Source organism: Mixophyes fleayi, chromosome 1 (genome assembly GCF_038048845.1).
Source record: "Mixophyes fleayi isolate aMixFle1 chromosome 1, aMixFle1.hap1, whole genome shotgun sequence".
In the NCBI taxonomy this organism is placed as follows: Eukaryota; Metazoa; Chordata; class Amphibia; order Anura; family Limnodynastidae; genus Mixophyes; species Mixophyes fleayi.
Window position 1 is genome coordinate 374156826 of NC_134402.1, and position 21008 is coordinate 374177833.

Below are 21008 nucleotides of genomic sequence, written 5' to 3' on the forward strand. Positions count from 1 at the left end.
ATCACTATGTGCCATGTTGCTTTCCTCCCCTCTTCATCACTCGGTGCCTTTCTGCTCCCCCCCTTCATCACTCTGTGCCTGTCTGCTCCCCCCTTCATCATCACTCTGTGCCTTTCTATCCCCCATTTCTTCATCACTCTGTGCCTTTCTACCCCCCCTTTCTTAATCACTCTGACCCTTTCTAACCCCCCTTCTTCATCATTCTGTGCCTTTCTGTCACCCCTTCTACATCACTCTGTGCCTTTCTGCCCCCCCTCTTCAACACTATGTGCCATGCTGCTTTCCTCTCCTCTTCATCACTCTGTGCCTTTTTTGCCCCCCCCCCCCTTCATCATACTGTGCAATGCTGCTCTCTCCATTCATCAATCTGTGTCATGCTGCTTCCCCCCTTCATGACTATGTGCCTTTCTGCTCCCCACTTCTTCATCACTCTGTGCTTTTCTACCACCACTTTCTTCATCACTCTGTGCCTTTCTACCCCCCCTCTTCATCATTCTGTGCCCTTCTGCCCCCCCTCCTCATCACTATGTGCCATGTTGCTTTCCTCCCCTCTTCATCACTCGGTGCCTTTCTGCTCCCCCCCTTCATCACTCTGTGCCTGTCTGCTCCCCCCTTCATCATCACTCTGTGCCTTTCTATCCCCCATTTCTTCATCACTCTGTGCCTTTCTACCCCCCCTTTCTTAATCACTCTGACCCTTTCTAACCCCCCTTCTTCATCATTCTGTGCCTTTCTGTCACCCCTTCTACATCACTCTGTGCCTTTCTGCCCCCCCCTCTTCAACACTATGTGCCATGCTGCTTTCCTCCCCTCTTCATCACTCTGTGCCTTTCTGTCCCCCCCTTCTTCATCACTCTGCTCCTTTCTGTCCCCCCTTCTTCATTACTATGTGCCTTTCTGCCCCCCATCTTCATCACTCTGTGCCTTTCTGCTCTCTCCCTTCTTTATCACTCTGTGCCGTGCTGCTCTCCTCTCCACGTCATCACTATGTGCCTTTCTGCTCCCACCCCCTACATCACTATGTGCCTTTCTGACCCCCTCTTCATCGCTATGTGTCTTTCTACTCACCCCCCTTTCTTCATCACTCTGTCCCTTTCTGCTCTCTCCCTTCTTTATCACTCTGTGCCTTTCTGCATTCCCACTTCTACATCACTATGTGCCTTTCTGCTCCCACCCCCTACATCACTATGTGCCTTTCTGACCCCCCCTTCATCACTATGTGCCATGCTGCTTTCCTCCCCTCTTCATCACTATGTGCCTTTCTGTACCCCCCTCTTCATCACTCTGTGCCTTTTTGCCCCCCCTCTTCATCACTATGTGTCATGCTGCTTCCCTACCTTCTTCATCACTCTGTGCCTTTCTGTCCCCCCTTCTTCATCACTCTGCTCCTTTATGCCCCCCTTCTTCATTACTATGTGCCTTTCTGCCCCCCATCTTCATCACTCTGTGCCTTTCTGCTCTCTCCCTTCTTTATCACTCTGTGCCTTTCTGCATTCCCCCTTCTACATCACTCTGTGCCGTGCTGCTCTCCTCTCCACGTCATCACTATGTGCCTTTCTGCTCCCACCCCCTACATCACTATGTGCCTTTCTGACCCCCTCTTCATCGCTATGTGTCTTTCTACTCACCCCCCTTTCTTCATCACTCTGTCCCTTTCTGCTCTCTCCCTTCTTTATCACTCTGTGCCTTTCTGCATTCCCACTTCTACATCACTATGTGCCTTTCTGCTCCCACCCCCTACATCACTATGTGCCTTTCTGACCCCCCCTTCATCACTATGTGCCATGCTGCTTTCCTCCCCTCTTCATCACTATGTGCCTTTCTGTACCCCCCTCTTCATCACTCTGTGCCTTTTTGCCCCCCCTCTTCATCACTATGTGTCATGCTGCTTCCCTACCTTCTTCATCACTCTGTGCCTTTCTGTCCCCCCTTCTTCATCACTCTGCTCCTTTATGCCCCCCTTCTTCATTACTATGTGCCTTTCTGCCCCCCATCTTCATCACTCTGTGCCTTTCTGCTCTCTCCCTTCTTTATCACTCTGTGCCTTTCTGCATTCCCCCTTCTACATCACTCTGTGCCGTGCTGCTCTCCTCTCCACGTCATCACTATGTGCCTTTCTGCTCCCACCCCCTACATCACTATGTGCCTTTCTGACCCCCTCTTCATCGCTATGTGTCTTTCTACTCACCCCCCTTTCTTCATCACTCTGTCCCTTTCTGCTCTCTCCCTTCTTTATCACTCTGTGCCTTTCTGCATTCCCACTTCTACATCACTATGTGCCTTTTTGCTCCCACCCCCTACATCACAATGTGCCTTTCTGACCCCCCCTTCATCACTATGTGCCATGCTGCTTTCCTCCCCTCTTCATCACTATGTGCCTTTCTGTACCCCCCTCTTCATCACTCTGTGCCTTTTTGCCCCCCCTCTTCATCACTATGTGTCATGCTGCTTCCCTACCTTCTTCATCACTCTGTGCCTTTCTGTCCCCCCTTCTTCATCACTCTGCTCCTTTATGCCCCCCTTCTTCATTACTATGTGCCTTTCTGCCCCCCATCTTCATCACTCTGTGCCTTTCTGCTCTCTCCCTTCTTTATCACTCTGTGCCTTTCTGCATTCCCCCTTCTACATCACTCTGTGCCGTGCTGCTCTCCTCTCCACGTCATCGCTATGTGCCTTTCTGCTCCCACCCCCTACATCACTATGTGCCTTTCTGACCCCCTCTTCATCGCTATGTGCCTTTCTACTCACCCCCCTTTCTTCATCACTCTGTCCCTTTCTGCATTCCTCCCCTTGCCTCCGTTCCTTTACTTACCTTCCTATTGGCTTCTTTCATCTCTTTTCTATTCTTCTTGTCTTCTGTCTTCTGGCTTCTTTCTTCTTTCTTGCGTGCTGCTCCTCTCTGCGCCGTTCCTCACTGAATGTCAGGCGTGATGTGATGACATCGTGCCCGACATTCAATGCGAACGGAACATGGAGGAGGAAGGAGGGTTCCCGGCGTCGCAATGAGGTAAATATTTTTTTTTAACGTACCTGCTTCCCCCACCAACAAAGGGGGAAGAGCCGTCAGACGTCGGTGGCTACCGGAGATTACCGGCAGGCCAGTCCGACCCTGAAAAGCACTATTTTGTACTACCTCTAGCAGCTATGACCACTTCTTCTCAATGCCACGTACTGCCTTGATCTGTGTTTCTGGCTTGTCAGTACAATCCGGCGTTGTTACTTCTGCCTTGTGAATTAAAATAGATTGTTCATGAGCATGCCTGTGTCAGAGCAAGCAAACCTGACCAGCATAATTAATATGTATAGATAGCCAATCTAGTTTGTCAATAACACATTTCTACTCTCTTCTTTCCTGTATTGTGCATTATTAAACACATTCCATCCCCTAATTATTTTTGTTTATGCATACCATCATTCAGTTTTAAATGCAAACTATAAATTACGCAGCATATTTTGTGACTAAATAAAGATAAATCCTTACATGTATTTGGTAGCTAATGACACCAAATAAAAAAGCACTTGTTAGCCTTATAGAGCCTAGATGATAATACTAAAGATTTGTGCTGCTATAAATAATTATCATTATCAGCAAGTTTGTCAGTGTTTATTAGTTGGCTTTACTTTTCATTTTGTTTTTGCTTTCATCATCATCATCATCATCATCATTTATTTATATAGCGCCACTAATCCTGCAGCGCTGTACAGAGAACTCACTCACATCAGTCATTTAAAAGCCCAAATGATCTTGGTTAAGCGGTAATTATGTAGGTGGGCTGGCCATTTAATTTTACAGCATCTAGGTAATTATATACATACAGAGCTATCTGGTCCCCTCATATTACTGGGCATTCCTGTATGTATCTTCTCTTTCAGTAACACAAAAATGGACACTTACCTAACTCTTCTGTAGTCAGGCTATGTTACGCAGCCCCACTTACAGCTAAGGGAAATGCTATGGTCCACCCCTATAGCTGGGAGATGAAGCAGATAGAAAGTATTGTATATATATATATATAATGTAGATGTATCACACTGGGGGTGTCACACCCAGGGGTAAAATATTCTATTGGAATAAATAATAGGAAGAAGCATCTCAGTAGAGTTTGGCATCCAGATACATGTGATGAGATTAACATACAGCAGGCCAGGCCAATAAAGGGCTTGTGGATATTGATAGCTCAACAGATTCCTTGTATATTATATGTCACGTTATATGCATTGAAAACAATTACAATTACAAAAAAATCTTCACCTTGATCAATGTACTGTACTAAATAAAACATATCGAAATGCTGAACAATATAGCAGTGCCAATGTTCATGGTGCTTTTATTTATTACTTTAAAGATGCATTTTTAATCATCATTAGATCAATATTAGTATTTGTTATTGAGATAAAGGTTTCAAAAGCATCAATCTACTGTCTCCAGATAGTTTCACGGAGGCTTGTTTCTATTCTCTTAAACCGTTTTCTCTAAGTTAATGGTACTACTACCGCTAGCATTCAGATGTCTAAGAAATGGAGAACGGGATATCCAAAAAGCTTTCTCATCTACTCAAGGCCATAGGTTTCCCAATATTGAAACAATTTGGCCTATCCATTGTGTATATTTTAAGGTCAAGTGGCACTCCAAATTTTAATGTATGTTCTATATATTGGAGGACCTCTTTACAATAACATGGGCAGCACAGTGGCCTAGTGGTTAGCACTTCTGCCTCACAGCACTGGGGTCATGAGTTCAATTCCAGACCATGGCCTTATCTGTGTGGAGTTTGTATGTTCTCCCTGTGTTTGCGTGGGTTTCCTCCGGGTGCTCCGGTTTCCTCCCACACTCCAAAAAAAAAAACATACTGGTAGGTTAATTGGCTACTATCAAAATTGACCCTAGTCTCTCCTTCTCTGTCTGTCTGTGTCCCTCCCTCTCTGTCTGTCTGTGTCTGTGAGTGAGTGTGTGTCTATATTAGGGAATTTAGATTTAATCTATATACTTTGTATTTTCTATTGAGCTCTCACTTTTTGTTTCAATGTTTGTTCCACCATTATTGTATTACAAGAACAAGAACATGTTTTTAACAATGGAAATGGAAATGGAATGAAAAAACTATTTTCTAACATCTCATATATCAATGAAATACTGTACAGTGCCAATAGAAGTGGTCTGTGAATTACTTTATAAAGAAATAATGAGATAATCATACATTGGGGGAATTCAGTTAGCATTGAGTTATATTTATGTTTGTTTTTAAAGTACCAAAATGAGTAGAACATCATTTAGAGGTATCATGTGTGAAACATGATCATAATATTTGACAATCGTGATGTACTAAAATGCTAAAAATATTTGCCCCAAACAGGGTCAGTCAAATATGTAATAGGAGGAGAGAGGCCATTAAGCCGAAGGAGGTTAAAATTACGTGTTGTTGAGCTGACATGTTACTTACCACTTAGGGGTTAAGTCTGAAAAGGAAGCAGCCAATGGAGATGAGGTGGGAGTGTCCGTGGAAAGATATATCAATGAGGGGAAGAGGGAGAGAGCTTCCTGTTTCCTGGATCTGGATACCCACCCACCCGGTTTTAGGCATGTTAATAAGATTCATTTTCCTGTACATGCCAAGGAGGTATCGATGAGTAGGAGAGCATTGCAGTCAGCTTTTTGGTAGCATACATTACTTACGCATTGGCACTGACCATTGGTTCCCTCGAGGTCATCAGACTTGTTGATGCTCTATTAAGGAGTATCAGGTTTTGCCTAGTAAGGGCATAACTTGGTTGAGTCCAGAGGGTATATAGTTCATTTATTGTTGTGGTAATAGTACCGACCAATAGATAAGGTTTTAACCTGGGTCGGTGGAAATGAGACGATCTTCCACCTTATTGGTTTATGCGGATTTAGCTGGCTGCCCTGCTCTTCGCCACCTACTAAAGGTCCATTTTTAATATAAATAAAATAAAAATAAAAGTAGTAATAAAAATAAAAAGGTGACCTTTTCTTCCAAACTTAAGTTGGTGTCCGTGTCTTTATTTATGGTTTATATAAGTGGGGACTTTAACAGAAAGGGTAGGTTGCATAGGAAGAGTAATCAACACTGTGCATTTTAATTCGTCACTTATTAATTTGCTTTTTGAAAAGTAGCAAATGATGAGCAAAATATGATATTATAAGGTACTATGACTGATGGGCGACTTTGACAAATAATCATGTTCTTAAATGCACTTAAAATACAGTTTGATTCTGAAGTTTAGTTTTGACAAATGATGATAGCCTAAAATGATCACTACACACCCAGGGCTTTCAATTCTGCACACGTTCCAACATCACTGGTAGTTCATTTGTTACATTTGTCTCAAAGTTAAGATGGGTCAAATTAGAGATGAGTCAGCCCAACTCTTCAGCTAGGACAAGTTATAATTAATGATTAACTGTGTAATTGCAGAAACATTGTGTAACTGAGGACACAAGGAAGAAACCTCTCTGCACCAGTGCTTAAGCCTGCTTGTCAAATAGATATTCAAAATAACTTCTTTGTGTATTTTCCATTTATCTTCCATTGATATCTGCCTCCACAGAAATATGTATAGTGTTGTCTGCCTGTTAGGTGTCCAAAATGTCAACATATTTTAGTTATCTGAAGCTCAATTGAGATTTAAGTAGGAAAAACAAACATCACTTAAAAATGCAATGATGAGATCCAGGCCATGACACCGTCCTACGATACGTCCATCCTATCTTTACTCTTGTTACATTGCAGCTGACTCCTTTTTTATCATTTCATTGGATTTTGTTCACCTGTACATAATATTCTTATTAAAAATATGTTATCTATTGTTCACACAGAGAAATGCTGGAAGTGTCGTTACACAAAGTATGATCTATGAAACAGTTACCTTTAGTACACAGTTATGTGTCTTAATAAATAGATTTTTAAGAATAAGTTTTGACAGATTATTTAGTGTGATGCAATATATAGTATGACAGAAAATACACCGGCGTACAGCAATATATATATATATATATATATATATATATATATATATAATGTATAAAAATTATATATATATATTTATATATATATATATATATATATATATATATATATATATATATACACTGTATATATTTATTTACTTTTAATAAAAAAAGGAAAAAACCTTTGGAGCATATTTGGAGAGTTGGAAAACACTGACGCTTCCGATGTGCTCCTGAAATGATCCTTCATTTACTTGAATGGGAACTGCCCCAATTTGCAATCACCTGGACACAGCTGTCCTTGAGTGTATCGTACACAAAATTACTTTTTACGCATTCCCAGAACTGAACCGTATGTCAACTAACGCAGCCATGTCTGCTTCGTCTTTGAGCGGAAAAGACACTTACTACAATTTACAATTTTGGGGCATGAACAGGGCAGAGAAGAGGCATTTTGCCATTTACAGCAAGGACTTGCTAAACTCAAGCAAATGCAGCCACGTCCTAATAAAGCTCTAGGCATCAAATAGTTACTTGTCTTTTTGCTGAATCTCTTGCTCCAGCTACAGGGCTTGTCTAGTGTTGACAATCTCGTATGCATGCTGTAGCATGTGTGTGCAAGCAGGAGCAACTATAAACACGTTTTTTGTGTTCAGGAGACATTAAGAAGATCCTAATATATATATTTGATTTTCACCAATTTGTATTCATTTTGTTTTATACAGTTTTATCATTAATGCCATTAATATTAACTGGTGACATTAATTCTATATATTATTTTCTGTGCGTTCTTTTGTGAATTTATAATCCACATAGGCTTTGGACGTATCTTGCAGAGTCTTGTGTGGTAGAGCACAGCAGAACTACACCCGAATTCATCAGCGAACAATGAATCAGGCCCAGCGTGAAGGGGAAAAATGACAAAGAAGGTTTAGAAGGAGAACAGGATATACTTTAAAATGAAACCCATATCTACACTGGTAAAGGGATTGATTTTTTGCTTTGTATTGGGGTTTTTTTTTGTCCTTTCAAATTTCATGTTTTTGTTTTGCTTTTTTTTTTCAAAAAAATATAATAGGAGAAATAAATTTATAGTAAATATACAAATAAAATATACTAGGGAAACCTGGCTGTAACCACTTTAAATTAAACTGAAATGTAATGCCTAAATTACTTTATTAACATAATTCAATAAATTTTTTATACACTACATTGCATATCTCTTGCCTTGTTGCAAAATATCACCATACGTACATAGCTTGTCTCAACCTAATGTTTCGGCATCTTCATTTTCTTGCTTTTTGACTATGTGCATCATCATTAGGCTCCGTGCAAGAGGGTTCATTAGATGTAAAATATTGTTGAGATCATCCATCAGTGTTATATTACAGTTTGGATTTCTAGCCATACAGTCCTCATTTGCGTGTCGAGGATATAAAGTTGGATGTAACTTGGAGTAACTGCAGTATCTGGATGCAAGCTTCCTATTAAGTGATGTACAGCACCATGTATTTTAAAGGTGTATGATCCATGGCCAGATAATTCAGCAATATTAGCTTTTTAAGATACAATGGCAAATGCAGAGCTGTAACTAAGGATTATTATTATTATTAATTTTTATTTATAGGGCACCACAAAGTATCCGTAGCGCCGTACAAGGACAAACAATGGCACAGTACAAGGTGAAACAGCACAGTACAAGTAACAGTAAGCACTATAACTCTGGGGGCTCAGCCACAGCAAGAAAGAGAGGGAGGGGAAAAGTGAGTACAGGCAGGTAACTATGGCCCAAGAGGGTGGGCACGAATGACAGGTAAAGAGTCACTGAGGGGAGCGGAGAGAGGCGAGAGGAGACAGAGGGCTGAGGGTTAGAAAGGAGGTGAACTGAGTAGCTGGAGAGCGCAGTTAAAAGAGATGGAAACAGGAGGTAGCAGAGCCCTGCTCAAAAGAGCGTACAATCTAAAGGGAGGGGAAGACAGACAGACACATGGATGAGACGGAGTCGAGGAAGGGGGAGAAGGGAAGAAGGGATGAGAAAGATAGGAAGCCGACCAGTGGGAGTTTAGGCATGAGACTGGAAGGCTTTTAGGAAAAGGTGGGTTTTTAATGTTCGTTTGAAAGAGGACAGATTAGGGGAAGTTCTGATGGAGCGGGGGAGCTTGTTCCAAGGATATTATAGAGATAATGAGTACGTAATTTGAGGGTATTTGCCATACACAGTTCTGATAAATATGGTGGAACAACCACATCGAGCAACAAAACCTTTCCATTGCAGCCTGAAAAATGGCCGTTAATTTTCGCTAACAAAAAGGGTAGGGCTCCACAGTTCACACATTGCAGGTTCATAGGACCCAAAGCGTAGTATTGTGGCAAATACGTCATGTCCAATTCAAGTGGTGTATCAGTTGTTTTTCTTATATGTTGATTGTGACGATTATTTTATTGACTGTAAGATCTTTGTTTTGCACACTAAGAGTGACCTGTAAGGGTTCCACCACATCGACGTCCTCTAGAACAGCTTCATGGCATGTCTGTTGTAAACAAAGCGAGGATAAGTGAATAATGAAATAACACAGCAGTCCATGATTGAGGTTCCGGCAAGATGTGTTGATATGTGGCTGCAAATAACTGTCACAGTTTCCAGACCACCAGCAGGTCACATGTTCCAGGTCACCCAGCAGGGCTGCAAATAACTGTCACAGTTTCAAGATCACCCAGCAGGTCACATGTTCCAGGTCACCCAGCAAGTGCACAGAGAGAACTCACTAACTGTCACAGTTTCCAGTGCAACCAGCAGGTGCACAGGTGTATTGCCAACTGTCACAATTTCCAGAGGACAATAGTAATCCATAGTTGTAAATGGCGGGCAGACGTTTCGCGAAATAACTCTGAAACGACAGACCAAGACCTTTAATTTGATATATGATGTGCTCTGCTCAGACAACAGCATCATAGAAATAAGTCACTCATAAAAGTCATACTTATGCTTATAATGTAAAGATCTTGAATATTTAGTACAGAAAATGTCATATAAAAATAAGAAGTTCTTAAACAGCTTTAAAATGAAAAGCATAGACAAGCACATGCCATAAAATATATTTTACAAACAAATAAATAAAAAAGCCAATTTTTTTTCCCCCATTTTGCTTTACATTTGTATTTCAGATTTTAAAGAAAATAAGATTATTTTATTTTCACTATTGCACATCTGTACAGTTTTTCCCTCAAAAATTTACAAGATTTCCTGCAGTAGTGTATGCATCATCAAGGAGAACATGACTACATATAATATTTGCTGTGATTGAGCTTCCATTGTACATTGATGTTTATAGAGTTCTATGTCCCATTGTACATCATTTAGTAGCTTCATTTGGTGCAATTGCTCTGTCCTGTTCATTTCAGGGGAACGCATTGTGGTACATGCAGTAACTGTCTTTTTCCAATTCACTCTCTTTATCAGAATACATGTCTGTTGATTAGTGGGGAGCAGGCTGTTTTTTGTTCCTGACAAAGTCCAGTGATTAAAATGTAGTGGTTTGCTCTTATTCCCTTGATAAAGGTGACAGCTGCAACGTTCCCAGTGTTAGTGGATATGGTCCATGCAGATTGCTTTTTAATGAAAGCAATATATTATCTTACCTAGAGAGACCCCACAGTACTACCTTGTTAATGCATTCTAACTTGGCACCACATTCATCTATAAATTAGTTTTACAATTCTCACCATTTATGTCATTAAAGAGTTGTTCTGCTTCTAACCCTAATGTGTATTAAAACAATACAAAGAGTAAGTGCAAATGTAAAATTGCACAGTATATATTTGCACAAGCTTTAAATGTCAGCTAAACCTAAAATATCAATATAAAAATGTTGCAAAATGTATATTTAAAAATGTCAAAAGAACAATCACAGAATTTCAATGAAATCACTATTGTTTCATGTCAGAAAATTTCTGTTTCTTTAGGAAGCCATGTTGAATGGATGCTACCATATTTACCAGAAAGTCATTCCCATTCAAGTCACTAAGGGGGAAATTTATCAAAGTCTGCTTTTTCCAGCGTGTTTGCAATCTCCTTATCACGCCGTAAATCGTTGTTGATTTTGGCCTCAAATCCGACAGATTTATGATCCTGTGCATCAGAAGCGATTTGTGGCGAAGGACAGTGAATTGTGCCAATTACAATGACTCCTAAACACTGAAACCCACCAGCGACTTTATGGAAATGCAGCAATTTGTAATTAATGCTGGATGCTTATTGGCTGATTTCAAAACACTGAAATCATGGGATTTCGGCCTCACCAGCACTATATAAATCTACCTAATGCCTATGCTCGGTTGAGAGGGTTGCAGGAGTGGAGAGAGGCATTAGGTTGTTGGTTGTTGTTGGATTGGTGATTTGGTGAGTTTACATTGATTTCTGAGTGCTGTGTCTTCTGTCTTTTTACTGTCTTGTGATTTTTTTGTCTGTATGAAACATATTTATCTTTGTCTTTTTCCTTTTATTGTTCAGTGTTTTATTTGTGTTTGAGTGTTTTGTGCCTGTAAGTGTCTCTTTTTGGTCTGTGTTTTATCTGAGCATGACGAGTGGCAGGAGTGGAGGTACACAGGGAGACTGAAGAGGAGGTAGTGATAGGGGGATCCCTGCAGGCAGAGGTGGTGGGTGGAGACTGTGGCAAAGACCTAAGGAGCCAGGACATTAAGTAGCCCTAAGACCCTAAAAAGGATAACTTCAGGTCATGCCACTCTAACCCCTGGTTGGGGGAAGGAGATATATGTACTCCTACATTTTTTAAGGGCACTTAACGCTTGGCTTAAGTGGCTGGAAAATATCAGCTGTATAATCACTAACACTTTTCAACTCACAGGCTGGAAAGAGCCTGGATCCATGTTTGCAGCCCAGGTGCTGCATAGGTCCTTGATTTGAACGGCTCTATATCAGCTCTTACCATTGCACAAAGGTTCAGGAGGTTAGTGTGATTCAGGCGGAATATCTGCATGACCTCCTGCTCAGGCAGCGACCTCTAAAAACATGCGCAGTGAGGGACGCCCGCGGACCCTGCATTTGGTGATAGGCTCATCCCCCCTTTTGTGCCTCTTCTCCTCAGTTAGGGATCTTGAATTGCAAGGGGTTTTGGGTAGGTTTTTAGAGAATTGCTTATAGGCTGCAGGTAGGCGATTTCAGTCATTTCTAGAGATGCTCACTGACTTTGGTTTTGGTTTTGGTTTTGGATCAGGATTACCGTCGTGTTTTGGTTTTGGTTTTGCCTAACCGCAATTGTGTGTTTTGGTTTTGTTTGGTTTTGTTTTGCAATTTGTTACAAAAATTTTATTTTTTGGGCCTAAAATAACATAATTTAGGTATTATTTTGTACCTACATAATTATTAACCTCACTAACACTAATTTCCAGTCATTTCCATTTAATTTTGACCACCTCCTAGGTCACAATATGATTTTCATACACTTTCAATGAAAAATTGCTGCAGTTATTGCCAGTTATAAGAAAAAGGCCATTGTCATGCCTAGGCATAAGACCAAAAATCCACCTCTTAAGTGTGAAATTATTTTACACAAATCCTGACAACAGTTGTCTAGCCATTTGTAGTGTTTTTAAAGCCACACTCAGTAGAGGTAGGGACCTTAACAATCTGGGATCCTCATCCATGTTACGTCATTTTTCAGCGAGTTCTTGGAAAGCTGTTGGGAAAATCAGAAACTTAGGTTAAAAAAAAATAACAACAAGCAGTCCAGTATCATCTGCCTCCCTTCTCTCATCTAGATCCCAGCACCTGCAATCTACCCCCCAACACCTTCAACATCAATATCACCGGAACCAATAATTTACAGTTAAACAATCCTTTGCAAGAGGAAGCAAGTTTGAAATCTGTCACCCAGTCGCAAAGCGGATCACAGACGCCATAAGGACTATGCTAGTATTAGATCTGCGTCCAATGTCCATTACAGTTACTTAAGGTGTTCTGTCCCTATTACCAAATTCTATGATGACACCATTTTACTAGAAAAGCTATTCCTCACCTCTACCAGAAAGTTCTTAAAAATGTAATCATTGGGCTACAAAAATGCCATTCTACCCACTGTACACTTAACGACAGATATGTGGGAAAGCGTAACTGGGCAAAGGATAAATTATATGACTGTGACAGCCCACTGGGTTGGTCATTCGCCTTCAGCAGCAGGGACAGCAGCAGCATGTACCCAAGTACGTCACATTTTTCAGAAGTACTAATCTGTGTATCATCAGCTTCACTAAGAGGCATACAGCTGACAATCTGTTCCAAAAACTAAGGGATGTCATTGAAAGATGGCTAATCCTGCTTGGACTCTCCTGAGGATATGTCATTTCTGATGACGTCCGCAATATTGTTCAAGCATTACAGTGGGGTTGAATTCCATCACATTTCCTGTTTTGCACACACAATCAACTTGGTGTTACAGAACTTTTAAAAAATGACATGCAGGAGATGCTGTTTGTGTCCGGAAAAATTTAGGGCCAATTTCTGTTTTCTGCAACAGCATGTAGGAGAATGCAGCAGCTGCAAGAAGACTAGCATTTGAGGGGAATGTACTTTAGTCCAGCGAAGTAGTCACCTGTGAAGAGAGTGCAGACACGGTTAGCTTGAGTAAAGTGTTTGCCTTAATAATACATTTTGACAAGGAGCTACAGAAATTTAACGTGTGACATAAAACAAAGTAAATGTGGTAACTGTATTGTAATTGTAGACGAAATACTTAATTTGCTTCGCAGGGATCCAAGACCTGTCGACATCTTGTTTAGACGTCTTCTCCTTCAGTTTCTCTGGCAACTGCTTGTTGTACAAAAAAATGCTTTCCCAAGACACCCAGTGGTGATGCAGATGATTCCGCACAACATTTAGACATTTGCTCTGCTGTAAAAGAGTTGGCTAAAAATCGTGACAGCTCTGCCCTAAAATGAACCACTAATTCCAATTCGAAGAACATTATCGGCAATTACATCATAGTACACAGATGGTGGGATGAATTAGTATTGTTTGAGGAAGATTAGCACTGAACCCTGCCACCTCTCCTGTTTCTGAGTGAGCTATGGTACAATAAAATGTAACTGCAGAGTGTCAGCCCTATTATTTCTATTTCAGCAATTACAATTAGCAATGGAGCTCTTCTCTTTGTGTGTTACCTATATAACACCATAGAATGTGACTGCAGATTTATACCAAGCCTGCCAGCCCTAGCATTTATATTTCAGCAATTACAATTAGCAATGGAGCTCTTCTCTTTGGGTGTTACCTATAGAACGCAGTATAATTTGCCTGCAAATTCTACAGACAAGCCTGCTTGTCTTCCTCTTCATCAATGACTCTTAGCAATTGAGCACTCGACTTGGGGTGTATATTACACCCAAACCGTATTAGTGCAAATTAGGAAAAATACAGTTTAATCCCTGCTAGGCCCTCCACCATCCTTTGCATGTTAATAGTAGGGTTGGTTGCAGTTATGAGTTATGAGCAAGGTCACACATTTTTTTGTCAAATCCTTCAAACCAGCCCAGATGTCAAACTATTGTGGTCTGCCACCTGCGTCATCTCTGCTTGTGTTTGGAAAGTGCAAATTGGTGCCAGAACCTCACGTGCCAGAACTGCTGCCACTGGTGCCACCCTGCTGCCACTGGCGCAGGACTTACACAATCAACCGCATCCTCATCAGCGCCCTCGTCGGCTACTCAAATCTCCCCCTCATCCATTTCTAATTCCAAAGTGTCATCCTCACTTGGTGTATCACCGGCTAAACTCGGGCTGTTCAGGCACACTTCAGCAGAACTGCTGAAAGGAACCTTCTTTATGGGTACATTATCACAATGCTCACGATTAGACATACCACTGGTGGATGGACTCTCCACAGGGATCAGTGTCATTTCTGATTCTGAGCATACATTATCCTCTAATGCCTTACTGTTTTCTTGCAGCTCGGCTTTGACGCGTAACAGTAGTAGTGCACCACTTTTAGACTCCAAATTACTTGGTCTTAATTGCTCACGAGTGACCGTAGAAGAAGAAGGCTCTGTAACATTTTTAGATCTGCCACTAACAGAGAAAGGCGAAGGCCTCATTCTTTCTTTGCTACTGCGTGTGTAGGATGGCATGTTGGCAATATTTTTTTTATCGGCACTTAACTTTTCCTCAGTTACACTTCTTTTTCGCTTCAACACGGTAAAAAAATTTTGGGTGTGTGTTTTTTTGCCTGATTTCAAAAGACTATGTAGTTTGACATCTCCTTTCCCAGATGACGTACTGGAAACACTGCCGTCAGAACTGGTGACAGAACCTGGTTGCTGATTCTGCTCATATGTGGACTGCTTTGAATCCATTATAATAAGGTCAAAGCACTTTTAGTGTTACAAATTGTTTTAGATACTGCTGACAAATATGACTTTTGACAGCCAGAAAAATTACAGTAAAACACTGGGGAATATGGGACACCCAAAAGCACTTGGAGTGCGAAAAATTGTTTTTTATACTGCTGAGAAATATTACTTTTGAGAGCCTGAAAAATTACTGCAAAAGAATAGGGAACACCCCAAAAGCACTTGGAGTGCTAAAAAATGTTTTTTTTATACTGCTGAGAAATATTACCTTTGACAGCCAGAAAAATGACAGTAAAACACTGGGGAATATGGGACACCCCAAAAGCACTTGGAGTGCTAAAAATTGTTTTTTATACTGCTGAGAAATATTACTTTTGACAGCCAGAAAAATTACAGTAAAACACTGAGGAATATGGGACACCCCAAAAGCACTTGTAGTGCTAAAAATTGTTTTTCATACTGCTGACAAATATGACTTTTGACAGCCAGGAAAATTACTGCAAAATAATGGGGAACACCCCAAAAGCACTTGGAGTGCTAAATATTTTTTTTTTTATACTGCTGACAAATATAACTTTTGACAGCCAGAAAAATTAATGCAAAAAAATGGGGCATAAAGGGACACCACAAAAGCACTTGGAGTGCCAGAAATTGAAAAAGAACCCTCCTCTATCCTCCTCTTACTACTGTAACAATTGGTATTAAGATTAGAATTATATTGAATAGAAAAAATAATGTGTCCAATTACTGCTCTGTCCCTGCGCTGATATAGCCCGTGTGACCTAACCCTGCTCTCTCCCTCTGTCAAATGGCGATGGATTGCTGTGGTGGTTGGTATTTATGCTTTTCAAATCTCGCGAGAACCGAACTCAGAAATACGATTACATCACGATGACATTTTGCCTCGATTTCGATTCCGAATGGGCGGCAGCGTGCTCGGCTCGGTACTCGGATAGGCTAAATTCGGATGAATTCGGATCTCGGGGAAGCTGAGCCCGCCCATCTCTAGTCATTTCTTCTGCAAGAGGCACCTCTATTGTTTGCTGTGTTTTTCAGTGTATTTCCCAGTGAGTCACATTTGAAAATCATGGCTTTCTAGTCAGCGAACTGATCAAATCAAACTTTTATAAAGTCCCCCTAAGACTACTTTACGAAGTACAGCTGAAATATATTTGTTTCTCACATAAATTCACAGATACTGAAAAAAGATACACCTTTTGTGTTTGGGTAGAGGAGGGACACCAAGCATATTGAAAGCATTGGCTTCCACACAGGTATGACACATAGTATAACACCCCAATATGCCAATAACAATAACATGTCAGTATGGTCAGGGTCATGTATATAAATGCTAGTTAGGACTAGCATGGTTACAAGAGGAGATCTCATTGACTTTGTAAGAGGTAATGATTGTTGAAGCCCATCTGGTGGAGTTTCAATGACAAAGGCAGCTCAACCTGTTAATGTTTCTCTTGCAAATGTGTCTAAGGTGATGGAATGAAATCTGAGCAAAAAATATCATTAGCAAAGGACAACAGTGGGAGGAAGCATATAATCCAGGATTGAGATAACTGTGTATTAATTCCAGGTGCAAGACAAAACAGATGACCAACTTCAAATTGTTTGACTGCAGATTTCAACCTGTGATGTAAGCAACAAGTTTAAGCTAAAACAGTCTGATAGAATGCCACAGGGCAGAAAATCATAGTCAGGTTGATATGCATTAACCAATCATCACACTTGGCAATACACATTTGTGAGCTCAGTGGTGCAAAGAACACAGACAATAGACTACTAAGCAGTAGAGAAAGGTGACATGGTCAGAGGAATCATGTTCACCATATTCTCAAAAAGTGGACGAGTGTATATCCAACCGAAAGACTCTACAGTTTTGAGTGCTTAATTTCAACAGTTAAGGGTTCTGATGGTTTCGTAATGTTGTGGGGCATATTTTCCTACTATGGTTTGGGTGCAGGCAATCTCTTAGAAAGGACTTAATGGCACTGAGTGATTATCTTTACCCCAGGTTTCAGCATTACTTTCCTGACATGATGGTTGTCTTCTACGATGTCAATGCCAGCATTCACAGATGCCCAATGGTTTGATGAGCATGACTCTATTGTTATTCATATGTCATTGGTTTCTCAGTCACCTGATCTGCACCCAATTAAGCATTTATGAGATAATGTTCTCTATGTATACTCAATGTATTATTTGCAGAGTATGTATATTGTACATAGCATATGCATATTTTGGCAAAATATGCATATTTAAAATCCTGTGCTTGTCCACAAGACTCTCAATAAACTTCAAGGACCTGATTCATTAAGGAAAGTAAGGCAAAAAAAGGAGTAAGTTTTCTCTGGGACAAACTATGTTACAATGCTGGATGACGGAACTGGAATACAGACTGCACTGTCTGAGCTGGAAGGATAAAAAGACAGCAGACTGCTGGGAACCAGGTTGGCATTTATAAATACAACGTTGCACTGGCAACAGTTAACAATTATGTTGGAAATGTTATGTTAAAAGTAAAAATATATAATGCAGCCCCATAGTAGTATTAAGCAAGTAACATGATGTTACAAAGTAATTTTGAATTGGTAACAAAATACCATATAAGAAAGGGAGAATTACATTATATATTGCCAAGCACAGGCATAGCAATAGGTGTTACAGCAACTAGACACTTAGTCCAGGGAGTCTGGCCACGGCTGTTATATGCTTTCATCTGTCTTGAGCTGTTGTTCTCTCTCATGTCTCCTCCCCAGCGACTGTTCCAGAATCTGGCTATAGCACCAGAGGGGCTTCCTCTCTGCAACATTTGATTGATTGCCAGAGTTTTTAAGGGAAGTACCTGTGACACTACAGTCATTTAGCTTTCAGGTTTCATCTACTATTACACTACTTTCCAATCCCATTATCCATTACTAAGCAGGGCAGTTGTACAATATACTAGACTATGATGTGGCAAATAATTGCTAGTGTACAATGAGTGCTTTACACATTTGACAGTCATACTGTATATTTCACCATTGGAACTGTACTATATACTAGACAATCAATCACCAGTGCTGGGATGCTTGTAGCTATAGCCATTAACCAACATAAGGTGAGGAATATGCTCAATAATCATGGCTGGCAATTTATGAATTTGATTTACAACAAAGTGATAAGGTACTGGCATGTTTGTCGACTTATTCTGTGCCAAAACAGAAAAGCTTACTTGCTTAGCAAACGTCTATTATTTTTTACTGACTTTTAACTTTAGCTTTAGTGCAGGATATTGCACTGGGCAAAAGACATATAATGATATCAGACACCATGTAAATGCTTGTGCCATCTGGGTGGGAAAAGAAAAGTCTCCAGAGGGCATAAGAAATAAGACAGGAGGCCCAATTTTGGACTTCACTGTTAAGTCACAATTTATTCTTAGTATAATTTTGTTTTCTGTCTGAGTGCAAATAACTGTCTCCTTTAGTCCTACAATAAATTGATACAGTTATTGGCAAGCATGAAGATAATTTTCATATGTGTATTATATATATTATATATTATTTGATATTGCTATACAGGAAGATATGGGGGTTACTTTGTAGTGATTCCAAATACAGTGCCAGCATGGTAGAAGCGGGGGTACATAGCGCAATAAGAGAAACCTCTACACCCCCTTAAAACCACATTATTTAATCCCTATTCTGTCATGTTTTAAAAGAGAATTAATGAGGTGGAGAGAAGACAATTTATGTATGTTTAGCAATGCAACAGTAAAAAGTAATAACCATGTATGTTATTATTAGTATAGTACATAGGTGTATCATACAGTGTGTGATGTATATCCCTTCATACACTGGCTATTCCCTCTGATTAAAGTCATCTGAAATATGAATTACATTATTGTCAATATTTGTAAATTCATGTAACAATGATGATTTAAATATAGCTGTAAATCCTTTTATTACGCCGTTATAGAGTGCATTAGGAAAACTATTTGATGTTTTTAAAGTAATATACTGTTGGCCAAGTAGTGTAACAGACCAGCCCTGTGTCCAAGTCTACCCAGACAAATGATTATTTTCTAGCCTGAGTTATACATTTATTTCTTATATTTGTTCTTGTGCACAATATTAATCTGAGCACATGTTAATGTATGTGATACCAAAACATGATATACAATTTGACCAGCCAACTGTTTAGGTAAAATGTTCATATGTGCTAAGGTCAACCTTCTAATTATTCATAGTGGAAGAAAAAGGAGCTATTACATGGTCTAAATGTAGCTTTTAGCTTGCGTGTATTTTATCTAATACATGATAAGCCTTTTAAGGACAAAGAACATATCTAACTGTATATATAATGTGAAAAGTTCGCTTTTAGTGCGTGTTTAGTGTTTTTATCTGAATATATATAATTATCCTTTTAGTCAACCCTTACTTTTCTAAGACCCTCTTATACCCATTTCCATTATCTTGCAGGTCATTAGTCTCTCATTACTTCCTCTCTTTCTTGTAAAACTTCTCTCTCAAAGGAGGTCGTCCAGCCACAGCGCCTCTCACCAACATTCCTCATCATTCACAGGATCTATATTCACTCACGTTATGTCTCCACATTGGCACTGTGTACCCCCTACACCATTAATTTTTTCCTTACTTGTAAACCCGTTTCTGTATTCCGCCCCCATTAAGCATTAATTACTTATGTTAACCAGGGGAGAATGTATAGATCAATGCTCTCTAGTTATAATTATCATGCTACAGTGATATAACTAGAGTGCTGTATGCTTATGCAAAGATATGCAAGAGAAATGGATGGTTGAGGGGTGCTGGGGGAGATGAACAGGGAAAAATATTCAGTATAAAGCGGTAGTTCTTTACACTCTCTTTACTAGCAATAACCAAACCTCACCTACAGTGTATTATCAGGCAATGCATTCACTAATAGATATATACACCTACTGTGTATTATCAGGCAATGCAAACACTAATAGATATATACACCAACAGTTTATTAACAGGCAATGCTTTAACTAAGAGATCTTTACACAACAGTTTATTATCAGGCTATGCATTCACTAAGAGATGTTTACACCGACAGTTTAAAACCCGGGTCTTGGTGCAGTATGAATAGTCCAACCACAAAATCCCAGGTCTAAAATCCCGGGACTTAGACCCGGGATTTTGCGAGGGGTAATTCCCGGGTTGGACCCCGCTCGCCTGCAGTATGAATGGTGCAACCCGTGTAATTCCCGGGTCTCACCATTCATACTGTAAAAAAAAAAAAATGTGGAAGTAAAAAAAAAAGTTTTTAATTAATAAAAAATACATAACAAATGTTTACTTAACTTATTTTCAGCCAGCGGTGTCTCCGGTGCGTTGCCGGCTGTCAGGGGGACCTCTGGGTACTAAAATGACGTAATTTCTAGTCCATTAGAAATGACGTCATTTTAGTACCCAGAGGTCCCCCTGACAGCCGGCAACGCACCGGAGACACCGCTGGCTGAAAATAAGTTAAGTAAACATTTGTTATGTATTTTTTTTTAATTAAAATCTTTTTTTACACTTTTTTTTTCTAAAACCCGGGTCGGGCAGGTGCAGTATGAACCCGCCCGACCCGGGAATCTTCTTATCTATACTGCCCTATGCCCCGGCAATATCCCGGGTTAACAACCCGGGATATTGCC

General features: G+C 40.2%; 1 long non-coding RNA gene across 1 annotated transcript in view; it reads right to left on the reverse strand.

Annotated features, from left to right (window-relative positions):
* Nucleotides 1–12578: 12578 nt before the first annotated feature.
* Nucleotides 12579–21008, reverse strand: part of LOC142097398 (uncharacterized) — a 231765-nt gene continuing 223335 nt past the window's right edge. Inside the window, exon 3 of the long non-coding RNA XR_012678180.1 lies at nt 12579–12663. This is a non-coding gene — a long non-coding RNA (uncharacterized LOC142097398). The remainder of the gene's footprint in view (nt 12664–21008) is intronic.